Here is a 17,645-nt window from a genome sequence, read left to right on the forward strand (position 1 = left end):
TAGTTTAGTAAGTTTTTAATGTAATGTTTTAATAAAATGTATCTCGTTTATACTACTTTTTGGTGGTTTATGGCTTAATCCACCTTCCTTTCAGTATTGTAATGTTCTTGGGAGTACTACATGTCTGTGATTATACCCTCTTTACACGTGGGGAGAGCTACACTTTAATATGCTCTGAGCACTATTACAGAAATTGTGCTTTTTGATTACTGTTTTACTCAATCTATGACAGTGGTATTCAACACGCACTGGCCGGAGGCACGTAAAAAAAACTCGTCCATTAGCGCCTGCAGCTTCAAGTCTTCTAAGGGGATTATTGAAGCAAGTAAAAAGTAAAAAAAAGTTTTTAAACATATTAAAAAAATTAAAAGAAACATAAAAGTTCAAATCACCCTTCTTTTGCCCCATCAAAAATGAAACAATATAAAAAACCCACATATTCGGTATCGCTGCATTCAAAAATGTCTGATCTATCAAAATATAAAAAGAATTAATCAAATCGATAAACGGCGTAACAAGAAAGAAAGATTGAAATGCCAGAACTAAGTTTTCTTGGCCACCACAACATTGCAATAAAATCCAATAGCAGGCGATCAAAACATCGTATCTACCCCAAAATGGTATCAATAAAAACATCATCTCTGTGCGCAAAAAAAAATAAGCCCTCACCCAGTTTAGAAAAATGGAGACGCTATGGGTCTCAGAAAATAGCGACTCTATTATTTTCCTTGCAAACTTTGGATTTTTTTTCTCCACTTAGATAAAAAGAACCTATACATGTTTTGTATCTGCGTACTCGTACTGACGTGTAGAATCATAATGCCAGGTCAGTTTTAGCCTTTAGTGAACATGGTATATAAAAAAAACAAAAAAACAATGGTGGAATTGCACATCTTTTTGCAGTTTCACCACACTTGGATTTGTTTTTTTTACTGTTTTCCAGTACAATAAAGAGTAAAATCAATGGTGTCGTTCAAAAGTACAACCCGCCCCGCTAAAAACCAAGTCCTCATAAGGCTATATACATGGAAAAAATAAAAATAGTTATGGCTCTGGGAAGAAAGGTAGCAAAAAACAAAAAAATTTTGCCTTACACTGGTTTATTCAGGTGTTTATCTGATGGAAGTGGTGGTAGGCTGTTACATAAGGATCCTGGTTATCGGTGTTAACCACAAACTTTAGACAAAGACGGCTCAGCAGCGAGTCCATCCTCCGGTGCTGCTGTCTTGCACTTGAAGACATGAGATAGGACTGTGGTGTTGCCAAGCAGTATGACGTTACTGCCGGGGAGAAAGGGATTCTCTGTCTCATTCCTTGTATCACATTATTCAGTAAGGAACTTCCGGCATGTAAGAGGAGACGTAAACTACTTCAGAAAACACAGCTAAGAAATACATTAAGGGAAATGATCAGGTACAGTAGAACACATCCTATTAACTACCTTGCAATCCTGATTCAATGGCTAATGCATGGCCCATGATGGAATAAGGACTACAAGATGCAAAATGCAATTATAAGTAACTACTATTCTCTTGTGTGGCTATTTAGGGAATTTTTACAGAGCTTTTTGACATGGATTTGTCAGGCTGACACTGTTTTGATTCTGTTCATAATGTGTTTTTATGCATTTGTAATTCTAATATTGGATGTATTAGTGGGGTGAGGATATTTGGTGCATTTCCACTGCAAAAATCTCACCAAAACACAATAAAATCTGCGAGTCAAAACTGCAATACAAAATGTGGGAAAAAACTCAAAATTTGCTCTTTAGGTGCATTTTCCCATTCCAGCAATTGGGGAACTGAGGATTTTAGATAGGTATGCACAAGCTCAGTGTGATCAGAGTGCACAGTTGTTGTCAGATTTACACTGGTATGATCAAGTAATTACATTGCAACATCAATCAAACATGTCTTCTGATCTAGTGGTTAAATTTATAGCCAATCAGCAGAACTGGTTGTGTATCTAGCAGAGATAGAAAAGGTTACCTTAATGCAGATAATTATTTATTATTATGCTTTGTTTATATAGCGCCATCAATTTCCGTAGCGCTTTACATTCATAATTACTGTACCCACTGGGGCTCACAATTTAGATTCCCTATCAGAATGTCTTTGGTGTGTGGGAGAAAAACAGAGATCCCGGAAGAAACCCACGCAAACACGGGGAGAACATACAAACTGCTTGCAGATGTTATCAAGATGATGGCCCCAATTCTTCAAAGTCAGGGGGATGGGATGGGGCTAAGCTTCTTCACTGGTGAAACTCACCTTAGAAAGGTATAGGAGTAATCTGAATATGGTAAAATCCTTAGACATTTATTTAAACTTGTATTAAAAATACATAGGTCATGAGACAAACCACCATAAAAATGGTTGGAGGGTTTACACTATTATGCGCTTCTGGCTGATGTGACCCTTAGTCATAGTGCAATATCAACCTGAAACACGTAATAGTGTAAACCACCCCTTTTTTATGGTGCTTTGTCTCATGACCCATGTATTTTTAATACAAGTTTTAAAAAGTCTATAGATTTTACCAGGTATGGATGCTGGCTCCTATAGTGTTTCTGATTCAAGACAGGACTGAACCTTGCCACACATGCCGGTTATACAGGGTGAGCTGACAATTTTCCATTGCTTACATCAGAAAGGTACTCCAGACCCTAACTAGATAAGTGGTTTGTCTCTTAATAAATTAGGCGCATCTTACTCATACACTCTCATCATTAACATTGGCATGCAGAACACCCGCCTTAGGGGTTGTCCGACCTTAGACTACAAATCTGCATTTGCTGTATGTGACTGCAGACTTGTGAATCCTCACATTGCGTGCACGTTGCGCTGTGAGGATCCTCCTCATCCGGGAGTGGGTGGTCATGTGACTGCAAGTGTGTGGTTTACATACTTCCTGCCACATTTCGACTGGACTGTATCCGGCCTCCCTGAAAACACTTGCATTGAGTGAGGCCGCGCCCATCTAGTTGGCATATGACTGCATGTACACAAATCACATACTTGTGGTCGCTCGCCCGTCACTTCCGGTAACAGTGCCAGAGAGTCTGCAGTCATATAAGGCCGGAGAGCCCCTTTAGTGAATCAGGCTTGGCGTGTTTTGTAAAGTTAGCCTTTGCTACATGTGTGCACACAGCTTGTGTCTGAGGTGGTCAGAAGTCTAGCACCTCACTAAGGTCTAGGGGACTTGCTGTTCCCATGAAGTTTAGTAGAGAAGGTCTGAACATAACAGATCAGGTTGCGATCAGGTTTTTTGGTTGAGATCAGGAGTCAGGTGAGATGGGGGCCATGCGACTCACCATTTGCTTCCTCGATATGTTATGACTTGGGCTTTTCATTCCTTAGCATGTTGTGTCCCTTTAGTACAGTGTTTCACTACTCCAGTCCTCAAGAGCCACCAACAGGTCATGTTTTCAGGATTTTCTTAGTATTGCACAGGTGATAATTTCATTACCTGCTCAAGCATTAATGCCATCACCTGGCCAATACTAAGGAAATCCTGAAAACATGACCTGTTGATGGGTCTTGAGGATTGGAGTTGAGAAACACTGCTTTAGTGGATCTTCTTTATTGAAGGCATGGTTCAGACTTGTGTTACAGCCATAAGGAAAAATAGTCAAATTGTAACATATAATCTCTGAGAACTTGTGTTCAGTACATTGTTTGTACAGTACATGAGTCGCCCTCCATTTCTGTGAAGATATTCAATCTATAGTGTAATGCTGCATGTGAACCAGATCACATTACTTGTCTGTTCTCTCCTGTTCCCAAAGAGGGAAAGTAGGGCAGTCTGTAGTTTCATTACGTTATCTCAAAATCGTTACAGACAGGCTTAGATCAAAGTGGAAAATTGTGCATCAAAGTAACAAGTGTAAAAACCGAAAATGGTGTGAAATCATAGGTTTTTGTTTTCTATTTCAGCCTGTGCCCTCTGTACTTTTACACTTTTAAGACAAACAACTCCTAAATGGAAAAGCCAGTAAAACGGTCTTTGCAACCAATCATACCTCAGGTTTCATTTTTCCATAAATATTTAAGAAATTAAAGTTGAGCCCTGATTGGTTGCCAAGTGCAGCTCAGACAGTAATAAAATTATACATAAGGCTCTTACACTGCTGTCACATTAAGACTTTGGTCAAAAATGGATACACTATTCCAGGGCTTATGTGCATAGTCTTTATTGCTCCTTAATCCATTCATGACATATTACATACATTTACGTCATATGTCGTGTCCCTGCTTTTGATGCTGGCTCGCACGCTGAGCCCGCAACTTTCCACTTTAATTAGCCATCATGTGCCTTTAATAGCCACGGGTGGAGTGAAGATATGCCTGCTGCTGTTAACCTGATAAATCCTGCTGTCAATCTCTGGCAACAGGATTTAACATACTCTGGCAGGGAGCATGTCATTCCACTCTCCCATAAATACGTCCGTGACATGATCAAGAGCGCAGATGGTTTGAATGGCATTCTGTCAGTGTCTCACTGACAGGTATAATGCATTATACCAGCTATTAGAGTAATAAAACTTAAAGTCCCATATAGTGACTAAGTAAAAAAGTTTAAATAAATTGTAAAAAAAAAAAAAATCATAAAATAAAGAAAAGAATAGAAAAAATATTATACCAATAAATACATACAGTGGGGCAAAAAAGTATTTAGTCAGTCAGCAATAGTGCAAGTTCCACCACTTAAAAAGATGAGAGGCGTCTGTAATTTACATCATAGGTAGACCTCAACAATGGGAGACAAACTGAGAAAAAAAAAATCCAGAAAATCACATTGTCTGTTTTTTTAACATTTTTTTTGCATATTATGGTGGAAAATAAGTATTTGGTCAGAAACAAAATTTCATCTCAATACTTTGTAATATATCCTTTGTTGGCAATGACAGAGGTCAAACGTTTTCTGTAAGTCTTCACAAGGTTGCCACACACTGTTGTTGGTATGTTGGCCCATTCCTCCATGCAGATCTCCTCTAGAGCAGTGATGTTTTTGGCTTTTCGCTTGGCAACACGGACTTTCAACTCCCTCCAAAGGTTTTCTATAGGGTTGAGATCTGGAGACTGGCTAGGCCACTCCAGGACCTTGAAATGCTTCTTACGAAGCCACTCCTTCGTTGCCCTGGCGGTGTGCTTTGGATCATTGTCATGTTGAAAGACCCAGCCACGTTTCATCTTCAATGCCCTTGCTGATGAAAGGAGGTTTGCACTCAAAATCTCACGATACATGGCCCCATTCATTCTTTCATGTACCCGGATCAGTCGTCCTGGCCCCTTTGCAGAGAAACAGCCCCAAAGCATGATGTTTCCACCACCATGCTTTACAGTAGGTATGGTGTTTGATGGATGCAACTCAGTATTCTTTTTCCTCCAAACACGACAAGTTGTGTTTCTACCAAACAGTTCCAGTTTGGTTTCATCAGACCATAGGACATTCTCCCAAAACTCCTCTGGATCATCCAAATGCTCTCTAGCAAACTTCAGACGGGCCCGGACATGTACTGGCTTAAGCAGTGGGACACGTCTGGCACTGCAGGATCTGAGTCCATGGTGGCGTAGTGTGTTACTTATGGTAGGCCTTGTTACATTGGTCCCAGCTCTCTGCAGTTCATTCACTAGGTCCCCCCGCGTGGTTCTGGGATTTTTGCTCACCGTTCTTGTGATCATTCTGACCCCACGGGGTGGGATTTTGCGTGGAGCCCCAGATCGAGGGAGATTCAGTGGTCTTGTATGTCTTCCATTTTCTAATTATTGCTCCCACTGTTGATTTCTTCACTCCAAGCTGGTTGGCTATTGCAGATTCAGTCTTCCCAGCCTGGTGCAGGGCTACAATTTTGTTTCTGGTGTCCTTTGACAGCTCTTTGGTCTTCACCATAGTGGAGTTTGGAGTCACACTGTTTGAGGGTGTGCACAGGTGTCTTTTTATACTGATAACAAGTTTAAACAGGTGCCATTACTACAGGTAATGAGTGGAGGAAAGAGGAGACTCTTAAAGAAGAAGTTACAGGTCTGTGAAAGCCAGAAATCTTGATTGTTTGTTTCTGACCAAATACTTGTTTTCCACCATAATATGCAAAAAAAATGATAAAAAAAACAGACAATGTGATTTTCTGGATTTTTTTTCTCAGTTTGTCTCCCATAGTTGAGGTCTACCTATGATGTAAATTACAGACGCCTCTCATCTTTTTAAGTGGTGGAACTTGCACTATTGCTGACTGACTAAATACTTTTTTGCCCCACTGTATATTTATGCACAAACAAAAATAACAAAAAAGGTACACATATTTGGTAATGTCACTTCCGGAAGAACACAATCTAGAAAACTGTCAAACGTTAACCCCTTCAGTAAACATCGGAAAAAAATAAAAAGTGGTAAAAAACTATGCTTTTTCATCAGACCGCCGAACATAAAGTAGAATACAACATCAAAGATCAAAAAGATGAATATAAATAAAAATTGCATCACTGAAAATGTCATCTTGTCCCATAAAAACAGACCACCGTACAACTGTCAGTGGAAAAATAAAAAAGTTACAGCTCCTAGAATATAGCGATGCAAAAGCAATTCCCTTTCCTATAAAACAGTTTTCATTGTGCAAAACCAGCAAAAAATAAAGAAAAACAATATAAATGTTGAATGACTGTAATTGTACTGACCCAAGGAATAAAGCTGCCTTATCACTTTACCATACGGTGAATGGCATTAAAAAAAAAACCAATAAACATTACTCATTAACAGCAGTCACTCTATAGCATAATAGGTGAGCCCTTATTATCGCCATTGTTCAGCCAATTACATAGAACCAGAGTACCTCTCTCTGTCTTCAACTCGGGTGTGCTTTACTTTACATAGATAGATCACTTGGGGCTATTAGGGATTAAAGAGCCGGAATTTTATTGTTTTTCCCATATTAATATCCTGACAGGCCAGCACACAGAAGCTGTCTAAACTTCCAGCAGCTGTCATCATCACTGTTCGGCAGCGTCAGTATGTTGATTGGGTGTCTGTCACCATATAAAACTGTATCACTGTAATTGCACCTGCCTGAAGAATAAAGTCATCTAGTCACTTATAGTGCACGAGAAACTGCGTAAAAAAATAAATAAAAGCAATTCTTGACCTGATGTTGATTTGTTTCTTCTGCCTCCCAAAGTTCGCAGTAAGGTTGGGCACACATTTTTCCTGCACTAAGTTGAGCACTTTCACTGGCGTCTCTTTGCAAATCTCATTCGTGATTCAGACGGAATCTTTGGCAGAATATTCCCTATAATGATGCAGATGGAGACACTTTGAATGTCGTCTGGTCCATGATCTGGTGGTGTCCATCTTTATAGGTGAGGTCGGCCACAGTTTTGTGCACCTCTGAAAAGCCGGACACTGCTAAACAGAGGCCAAATGGAGATCATAGAAACTCTGCTTGCCTCATTAGTGAATGGATCTGTCAGGGTTTTCATCTAAATCACGTGTTTCAGATATTTAGATAGTAACCCTGATGTAAGTGCTCAGCGTAGAACACAGTATAAATGTAAACTAATCCAAAATGTTCTCTACCCAAATTGCCACCAATAAAAGCTTCAACTCAGCCCACAAAAAACAAGTCCCCACTCGGGTCCGTCATCTGTTAACAGAAAAATAGGGGGTGTCCAAGTTACTGATAGTATAAAGGCTCTGGCAAAGCTAAATGGCTTCCACCAAAAGAAATCCAGCAAGATCTGTCCTCCTAAATCCAAATGCCCCACTCCCTTCTGAGCCCCACGATGTGCCTAAACTGCACACTGTTCCACTGTTTAAGCACATCAGGAGTTCTGCAAATGGAGTCTGCAAAGTATTCTAGAAAAATCTTTGCCGGAAAAGTCAAATAACGCTCCTTCCCTACCAATCCCTGCCGTGTGGGCAAACAGTACTGTACTGCCTTATATGGGGTATTTCCATGTTCAGGAGAAATTGTTTAACACATTATCGGGCCTTTTTGCCCATTTCCCTTATGAAAATAAAACATTTGGGGCTAAAACAGTATTTTAGTAATGAAAATGTAATTATTAGTTCTTCACCACAGAATGGTCTAAAATTGCGTGACACACATGCGGTGTCATTATCCCATCTGCACCACTAGATGTATTCACGGAGGGGTGCAGCTTGTAAAATGTGGTCAATTATAGAGGGTTCTGCTGTTCCGGCACTGTAGGAGCTCTGCCAATGTGATATAACCCATTCCAGCAAAATCTGCATTTCAATACTTCGCTCCTTCCTTTCTGAGCTTTGTACTGTGCCTGAAAAGTAGTTTCCGATGACATATAGGAAATTGTTGAACTCGGGAAAAATTGCATAACAAATTAAGTGATCCATTTCCTACTAAAAGCCCTTTTGAAAATTAAAAACTTGGGGCTAAAACAATATTGTAGTGGGAAAAAAAAATCATTTTCGCTGCACAATTTTACACAATTCTGTGAATCATCTGCGAGTTTAAAATGCTCACTTCTCCCCTAGATAAAGTCCTCAAGAGTCATACTTTCAAAAATGGAGTCACATGTGGGTGGTTTCTGCTGTTTTGGCTCCATAGCGGCTCTTCAAAAGTGACATCCTGCCTGCAGTCTATTCCTGCCACATCTGTAGGGGACATTATACAGTTTGGAGGTTATTGCAGCCTTGCAGCGCTGGGGTCCTGGGTTCAAATCCAACCAAGGATAACATCTGCAATGAGTTTGTATGTTCTCCCTGTGTTTGCGTGGGTTTCCTCCGGTTTCCTCCCACATTCCAAAGACAAACTGATAGGGATTCTAGATTATGAGCCCCATCGGGGACAGCGATGACAATGTGTTCAAACTGTAAAGCACTGCGGAATACGTTAGAGCTATATAAAAATAAAGATTATTATTATTGCGGGGGCAGTTATACAGTTTGTGTGCTAATGTGAGGGCCATTATACAGTGTGGAAGCTAATGCAGGGGCAATTATACAGTGTGAAAGCTAGTGTGGGGACTACTGTGGAGGCTATCATACAGTGTGAGGGTCATTTTACAAAGTGGGTTCTACTGTGGGGGCCATTATACATTGTGAGATTCTGTGGGTGTCATCATTCTATGTTTTGGGGGAGCAGTGGGAACATCGTACTATGTCTAGAGGAGCTGTGTGGGGTGTGATAGTGTCCATAGGGAAGCCTTGGGCCCACCATACTGTGTATAGGGGAGCAATGTGGACACCATACTCTGTATAAAGGAGCTGATGGCCCACCATTTTGTGTACAAAATGTTTTCTAGGGCAAAATTTTACCATCTAGAAGTTTCCATGTTGGTCTGGGCCAAATGGAAAAGACATGAAAAATGAACGACTCCATCAGAAAGAACATCCTCTGTAAGTCATTATATATACCTGTACAGTAATCACCTATATGTTCTGCAGAAATAGTATATTTTACTATATTTTACCATACGGTGGTAATATCAGATGCTTCGTGCCCCCTGAGCTGAACCCCAAGATACGCCTCTGGTAGTCAATATATCCTTTGAGGAATTGTTAGAATGGTGGACAAAGCAACCTAACATATATACTCGAGTATAAGCCGACCAGAGTATAAATCGAGGCACCTAATTTTGCCACGAAAAACTGGGTAAGCTTATTGACTCGAGTATAAGCCGGGTATGCATTGTCCCCTCATCCCTGTCCTGCTCTGTGTGGCTCCCCCATCCCCTCATTGCAAGCGTGGCTCCCCCGTTCCCCTCGGTGTATGCGTGGCTCCCTGTCCTCCCTGGACATATGCCTGGCTCCCCCGTCCTCCCCATCATATGTATGGCTCCCCTGTCCTTCCCTGTCATATGCGTGGCTCCCCCATCATAGGCGTGGTTCCCCCATCCTCCCCCATCATATGCGTGGCTCCCTCATCCTCCCCGTCATATGCGTGGCTCCCCATCATATGCGTGGCTCACCCCTCCTCCCCCAATCATATGCGTGGCTCCCCGTCCTCCCCATCATTTGCGTAGTTACCCCGTCGTATGCGTGGCTTTCTCAGTCCACTCATTCTATGCGTGGCTCCCCTGTCCTCCCCCATCATACTCACCCTCCTCGCTCCGTCGCTGAATGTCCCTGCATCTCCGTTGTCCAGGCGCAGCAGCTGTTCCTGTGTTGAGCAGTCTCGTGGTGCAGCTCATTAAGGCAATAAATATGCTCTCCACGCCTATGGAAGTGGAGATACGTACATATTCATTATCTTAATGAGCGGTACCACGTGATCGCTCAACACAGGAAGAAGCTGCCGCGCCTGGACAATTGAGATGCAGGGACAATCAGCGACGGAGCGATGAGGGTGAGTATGATGTCACAGTCGCCAGCTCCTGACGCTGCTCCGCCGCTCCCCTCCCCTGCTTACTTTCTGGGACAATGACTCATGTATAAGCCGAGGGGGGCATTTTCTTCCCCAAAAAAATGTGCTGAAAATCTCAACTTATACAAGAGTATATACAGTATCTGAGTTGTGAGAATTGTCATTGATAAATGTAGTATGGGAAAGATTATAATGATAGTATTATCACTATTATTATTATTCAATGGTAATATTTAAAATATATCTAGATAATTTAGTGTTTGTCAAAATGAAGATTTAAAAAAAATTAAAACACGCGTTTTGTAATGAAGAGGTGCATAGATCATTTAGTGCATTGACACATATTGAATGTCTGTTGTGTATTTGTTGTCATTGTGATGTTATGCAGAAAGAAACTCCATAAATCTGTCTGTAAGAAACAGATATATAGAGCCAAGGCAACGGGTAACCAGCCCAGAGATTTTCTTTACTGCTTTGGGAATGTGTGGAATGCAGCCTCCCTGTGAGCTGTAACTTACACAGAAATAACGTCTTCAATTCCTGAAATCCATTGTCAATCTATCATATTTTTCAGACTACTGGGTGCACCTAATGCTACATTTACACATCTGTGTGAGATGCGCATGTGCTGCCCCATTTTTTATCGGACGGCACATCGACCTATAAACTTTCATTGACCTATTCACACATCTGTAAAAATAACGGATTTGAGTGTGAAATCGGGGAGACTCAGAACATGTCCTATTGTGTTGGAATAATGCTGATTATTGTATACTAGATGGTGGCCCGATTCTAACGCATCGGGTATTCTAGAATATGTATGTGTAGGGTATAGCAGGGGTGTCAAACTGCATTCCTCGAGGGCTGCAAACAGGTCATGTTTTCAGGATTTCCTTGCATTGCACAGGTGATAATTTAATCACCTGCAGAGAATGATTCCAGCACCTTGTGTAATGCTAAGGAAATCTTGAAAACATGCATGGTTTGAGGCCCTCGAGGAACGCAGTTTGACACCCCTGGTGTATAGCACAGCCCGCGCAGTATATTGTGCAGCCCATGTTGTATATTGCGCAGCCCACGTAGTACATTGCGCAGCCCACGTAGTATATTGCCCAGCCCACATAGTACATTGCACAGCGCAGGTTATATATTGCGCAGCCCACGTTGTATATTGCGCAGCCCACGTTGTATATTGCCCAGCCCACGTAGTATATTGCGCAGCCCACGTTGTATATTGCCCAGCCCTTGTAATATAATGCGCAGCCCACGTAGTATATTGCGCAGCCCACGTAGTATATTGCGCAGCCCATGTAGTATGCTGTCCAGCCACATAGTATATTGCCCAGCCATCTAGTATATTGCCCAGTCACGTAGTATACAGCACACAGCCACGTAGTATACAGCACAGAGCCACGTAGTATAATGCCCAGCCACGTAGTATATTGCCCAGTCACGTAGTATACAGCCATGTAGTATATTGCCCGGCCACGTAGTATACTGCCCAGCCACATAGTATATTGCCCAGTCACGTAGTATACAGCACAAAGCCACGTAGTATACAGCACAGAGCCACGTAGTATACTGCCCAGTTACGTAGTATATTGGCCAGTCACGTAGTATGCACCAGATCCGTGTAAAAAAACAACAATTAAAATAAAAAATAGTTACATACTCACCTTCTGGAGCCTCCGGATCGAAGCATCCGGTTACCGATGCTCCTCGCGCGCTCCGGTCTGAAGATTGCATTGCATTCTCGCGAGATGATGACGTAGCGGTCTCGCGAGACCGCACGTCAACATCTCGTGAGACCGCACTGCATGCAGCGGTCACCGGGGCGTCGCGAGGAGCATCGGTAACCGGCCGCTTCGATCCGGAGGCTCCAGAAGGTGAGTATGTAACTATTTTTTATTTTTTTATTATTTTTAACATTAGATATTTTTACTATTCATGCTGCATAGGCAGCATGAATAGTAAAAAGTTGGTCACACAGGGTTAATAGCAGCATTAACCGAGTGCGTTACACCGCGGTCAATGCTGCCATTAACCCTGTGTGAGCGCTGACCGGAGGGGAGTACGGAACGGGCGCTGTGACCGTAGGAGAGTACGGAGCGGGCGCTGTGACCGGAGGGGAGTACGGAGCGGGCGCTGTGACCGGAGGGGAGTACGGAGCGGGCACTGTGACCGGAGGGGAGTTTGGAGCGGGCGCTGTGACCGGAGGGGAGCACAGAGCGGGCACTGTGACCGGAGGGGAGTACGGAGCGGGCGCTGTGACCGGAGGGGAGTACGGAGTGGGCGCTGACTGCGGGGAGGAAGGAGCGGCCATTTTCTTCCGGACTGTGCCCGTCGCTGATTGGTCGTAGCTGTTTTGCTACGACCAATCAGCGACTTGGATTTCCATGACTGACAGAGGCCGCGACCAATGAATATCCGTGACAGACAGAAGGACAGACGGAAGTGACCTTTAGACAATTATATAGTAGATATTGCAACAACTACTGTTTACTACTGTTTAATAGCGAATGAATTTTGGTCTCTGGCAATAGTGTTATATCACCAGTAAGGCATTGTAAAAAAAAAACCAAGAAGTTCCTGTTCACTGTGTGTAGCTGGAGAACATTTTTACTTTCACTTTGCAAGCTGACAGACAAGATGCTAAGATCCTAAGCTATAAGAAATATCAGTTGTAAGTTGTGTTATCTTTGTTCCTGAATATTTATATACTAGATGGTGGCCCGATTCTAACGCATCGGGTATTCTAGAATATGTACAGTATGTATGTATGTATTTATATAGCAGCCACATAGTATATAGCACAGGCCACGTAGTATATAGGAGCCATGTAGTATATAGCAGACAAATACTATGTGGCCTGTGCTATATACTATGTGGCTGCTATATACTTACATACATATTGTAGAATACCCGATGCATTAATACAGACCACAGAGTATATAACACAGCCCAAATAGTATATAACACAGCCCACGCAGTATATAACACAGGCGACATAGTATATAACACAGGCCATGCAGTATATAACAGTGGCCACGTAATATATAGCACAGGCTACGCAGTACATAACACAGCCCACATAGTATCTAACACTGGCCACGTAGTATATAGCACAGCCACGTAGTATATAGCAGCCACGCGGTATATAATGCAGCCCACGCGGTATATAACACTGCCCACATAGTATATAACACTGGCCACATATTATATAATGCAGCCCATGCGGTATATAACACTGCCCACGTAGTATATAACACTGGCCATGTAGTGTATATAGCAGCCACGCTGTATATAATGCAGCCCACGTGCTATATAACACTGCCCACATAGTATATAGCAGTGTGGGCACATATCCATGTTAAAAAAAGATAATTAAAATAAAAAATAGTTATATACTCACCTGCTGGGATCCAGCGAAGCTGTCCCTATGCACGCGGCTGCCGCCATCTTTCGTTCTCAGAAATGCATTACGAAATTACCCAGATGACTTAGCAGTCTCACGAAACCGCTAAGTCTTCTGGGTAATTTCGCAAAGCATCTCTGGGAACGGAAGATGGCGGCAGCCGCGAGCGCATCGTCGCACTACGGAAGGTGAGCATAGCAGGGTTTTTTAAAATTATTTTTAACATTAGGTCTTTTTACTATTGATGCTGCATAGGCAGCATCAATAGTAAAAAACTTGGTCACACAGGGTTAATAGCAGCGGTTACGGAGTGCGGTACCCGCGGCCCGTTACCGCTGGCATTAACCCTGTGTGAGAGGTGAGTGGAGGGGACTCGGGAGTATGCGGGCGCCGGGCACTGACTGCAGGGGAGTAGGGAGGGACTAATTGGACTGTGCCCGTCACTGATTGGTCGTGGCAGCCATGACAGGCAGCTGGTGAGACCAATCAGCAACGCGGGATTTCCGTGACGGAAGTTGCCGACAGACAGAAAGACAGACAGACGGAAGTACCCCTTAGACAATTATATACATAGATTCACTGTTGAACGGCGGGACAGTACAGAGATTGCCAACAGGTTATGGACCAAGGAACCAAGACACCCAAAGTCCCAGAGAACAGCCTAGGCGAGAGAGAACAACAGTTTACTAAGAAGAAGAAGCAAAGATGGCTGCCAGCAGCAACTCTATGAAGTTCACAGTGCCAAATCTGACTAACTAGAACTTCCAATCCTATAAATTCAATGTGAAACTGTAAAAGAAATGTGGGAATATCAGAGAAAGAAAGGATAAATATCATCAATAAGCTCTATTTAATGAGAAAGCTGTATCAGTTTACGCTAAATAAGGATAAAGTTAGGCAGGATTACATAAGAAATACTCTAGAAATTGTGGAGCGCCTGCAGGGCATTGGGGAAGAGCTAATGGAGTTCCGTGTTGCTGCACTACTACTAAGAGGTCTACCAGAAAGCTATGACACACTTGTAACTGCACTAGATGCATGCCCAGATTATGAGTTTACATAGGAGTATGTCAGAGAAAAGCTTGTAGATGAGTATAAGCGAAAGACAGAATGTATAAGCAGCAGTGAGGTATCCAAAGCAGATTCCACTTTAAAAACTAAAGATCTACACAAAAATAAAAGTAATTTGAAGGAAACATGTGACAGTTTTGTCTGCAAGAAATCAGGGTTACTAAAGGCTGACTGCAGAGTCTGAAAGGCTAGAATGAATCAGATGAAAAAGCAAAATAATCATCAAAGGGTGAAAAGTCCCATTACTGAAGAAGATGACACTTCAAGTACTGTAGCTGCGTTTAATGCCAACGCAAGTACATTAAAGCATGCACTGAGTATAGACTCTGGAGCAACTTTCATATGGCTAATGACAGAAGCTTCTTATCTAACCTTGACCAAAGTAAGTCAGAGAAAGTGATCTTGCCTAATGGTCAGTATATGAATTCAGAAGGAAAAATCAAAGATGAATTGTACCAGCTAAAATGCAAGGAAAGTGTATACACTGTGTGAGGCAGTGACTCGTGTCACAAGTAGAGGTCGCTGTTTGTTCTCCCCAGGTTGTGCATGAAGACGAAAGAAGTCCATAGGTGTGCATGGCAGTCACGGATTTCCGGTCCGGGTTTTCCATATGCCTGAGAGACACAGGTTTGTTTGTTAAAAACCCTGCAGTAAGGAGTATGGCTGTGTCAAGTGTAATGTCAGTGTCAGTCTGGTGTGAGCTGTTGTGCAGAGCAGAGGCCTGCAGAGCGCTGGCTGTGTGTGTGAAGCAGCACAGGTAAGCAGAGCCAGCAGCTATGGCAGCTGAATAGCCTGGCACCCGCAGCGTACACAGCGATGCAAGTTGTCCATGGTAACTGGTCTCGGATGTGGACAGTCCTGTGCCCCGAGGTGGATTTCCTGTGCCCGAAAGAGTCGGATGTAGACAATCCTGTGCCCAGACGTGTACTGAAGGTAGATGGCCTCTGCCCGAAAGAGGACTGGCAAATGTAACGATTGCAAACAGGTGGATATGGTGCCCAGCTGCTATCTGGAGGATATCCTGGGCTGCATGAGTAAAGAGTCTGTGATACAGCGGTGCAGGACACCCACGGGAACTAGTCAGAGGAGGACTGGCGTGTCTAGTGTCTGCAACATGTGAAGCTGTGTTTGGAGACTGAAATATAGCGTGCGGTTGCCCCATGGATACTGGACAAGGAGAGGTCCAGCGCGTTTAGGGACTGCAATCTAAAAGCTATATGATGACTGCCGAAACGCGCGTCGGGAAAGACGCTCACAGTTATATCCCCGGCTCCATTGGTAATTATAACAGCCTTTTTGGCTACATTCTTATTTGTTATATAGGGGTGCCGGATTTCTTTTCAAGGCTATATGGGCTAATGTGCAATAATGGCCAGTTTATCTTATAATAGTTCATACCCATGTACCCTTTTGGAATTACATATATTTCTGTGAGTGTTTTACTCTGACATGTGTGAGAGGGTGTACTTCTCTCTCTTCCTCCCCCTCCTCTTTTCCTCCCATGTCATCTGTACCTGGTCACTTTAATAAAATAATCTTTTGCTAATTATTATCTTTATTGGAATTTTTTGTCGTGGTTTTTTCTTTGTTGCTCATTTTATGTGCGACATATTTCCAGTCTATGTCTATTGACATCACAGGATATTTTCATCCTATAGATTTACTATTGTGATGTTTGCTTTCATAAGGTTTGTTGAAGCTATATGATGTGTAGTGCTATGAAATGGGCACTGAGACGAGATGCAACTGTGTGTATTGAACTTTGATGACGTGTACTATAAAATGCTATGCACCTTTATGTGTGAAGTAACACACTAAAGAGACTTTTGTGTTTGAACTTTGTGGGTCACTGCCTCTTCACTATGTACGGTTCTTCCCAGGGCCGGCGTCAACACCTGGCGTACCCAGGCAACTGCCTGGGCCCTGACGAGATGGGGGGACCATAACAGTAAGACACTGATGCCGACACTGAGGCGCATCATGGGGGCGGCCCCTGAAGCTGGACTACACCCCTCCTTGTGCTAGTTTGCTGTGTGACTGTCACTACACAGTCAACTCCCATCCAGGACTCTGAGCTGAAGGTGACATCCCCGGCAGCAGGAGGCACGGCTGATGCTGCGCAGCTGCAGGAATAATCACCATGGGGATACGAAGAGTAATTTCCGGGCCGGCGGTGGTCACTTCCGGGTGAGAGTGAGGATGAGCCCATCATCCTAAGAGCTCACACACAGATCGTCGTGACACGGTCCGAGTCCACCGTCCAGGTCCAGCGCGGCAGCGAGCAGCAGAGAGACGAGCAGCAGTCAGTGCACGTGCACCCTGTGTCCACAACGGTCGGGGGTGACGTCGTAAGTCGTGACTCGTGAGTGACATGACAGTGAAAGTGAAGCAGTGAGTCTTCCTTCCTGGTCTCAAAGCAATGCGGGGGGATGCAGCCTGCCTGGGACTTGTAGTCCGACACTACACAGACCTACAGTATGGAATCTGAGTGATGCTGGGACTTGTAGACTATATACTACATGGCTGGCTGTGCTATATACAGTACTACGTGGGCTGCCTGTGTTACTATGTGGGCTGTGTTATATACTACGTGGCTGTGCTATATACTGCATGGCTGTGTTATATACTATGTGGCTGTGTTATATATTATGTGGCTGTGCTATATACTACGTGGGCTGTGTTATATGCTACGTGGCTGTGCTATATTTCTCTGCTGTATCTATGCATCATGAATCATGGTATGTGTTAAAGGGGGGGCCCACTGAGACTCTCGCCCGGGGCCCTCAAAAACTTGGAGCCGGCACCGCAGCATTACAACTGCTA

General features: G+C 43.2%; 1 protein-coding gene across 4 annotated transcripts in view; it reads left to right on the forward strand.

The window, feature by feature from the left end:
* Positions 1–1,327: 1,327 nt before the first annotated feature.
* The window catches only part of FAM124B (family with sequence similarity 124 member B), a 65,336-nt gene continuing 49,018 nt past the window's right edge, over positions 1,328–17,645 (forward strand). For all 4 annotated transcript variants that reach the window (XR_011312495.1, XM_069727645.1, XM_069727644.1 and 1 more), the window contains exon 1: positions 1,328–1,413. The gene's annotated coding sequence lies outside the window, so the exon portion shown is untranslated. The remainder of the gene's footprint in view (positions 1,414–17,645) is intronic.

The sequence above is a fragment of the Ranitomeya imitator genome, chromosome 5 (assembly GCF_032444005.1).
Source record: "Ranitomeya imitator isolate aRanImi1 chromosome 5, aRanImi1.pri, whole genome shotgun sequence".
In the NCBI taxonomy this organism is placed as follows: domain Eukaryota; kingdom Metazoa; phylum Chordata; class Amphibia; order Anura; family Dendrobatidae; genus Ranitomeya; species Ranitomeya imitator.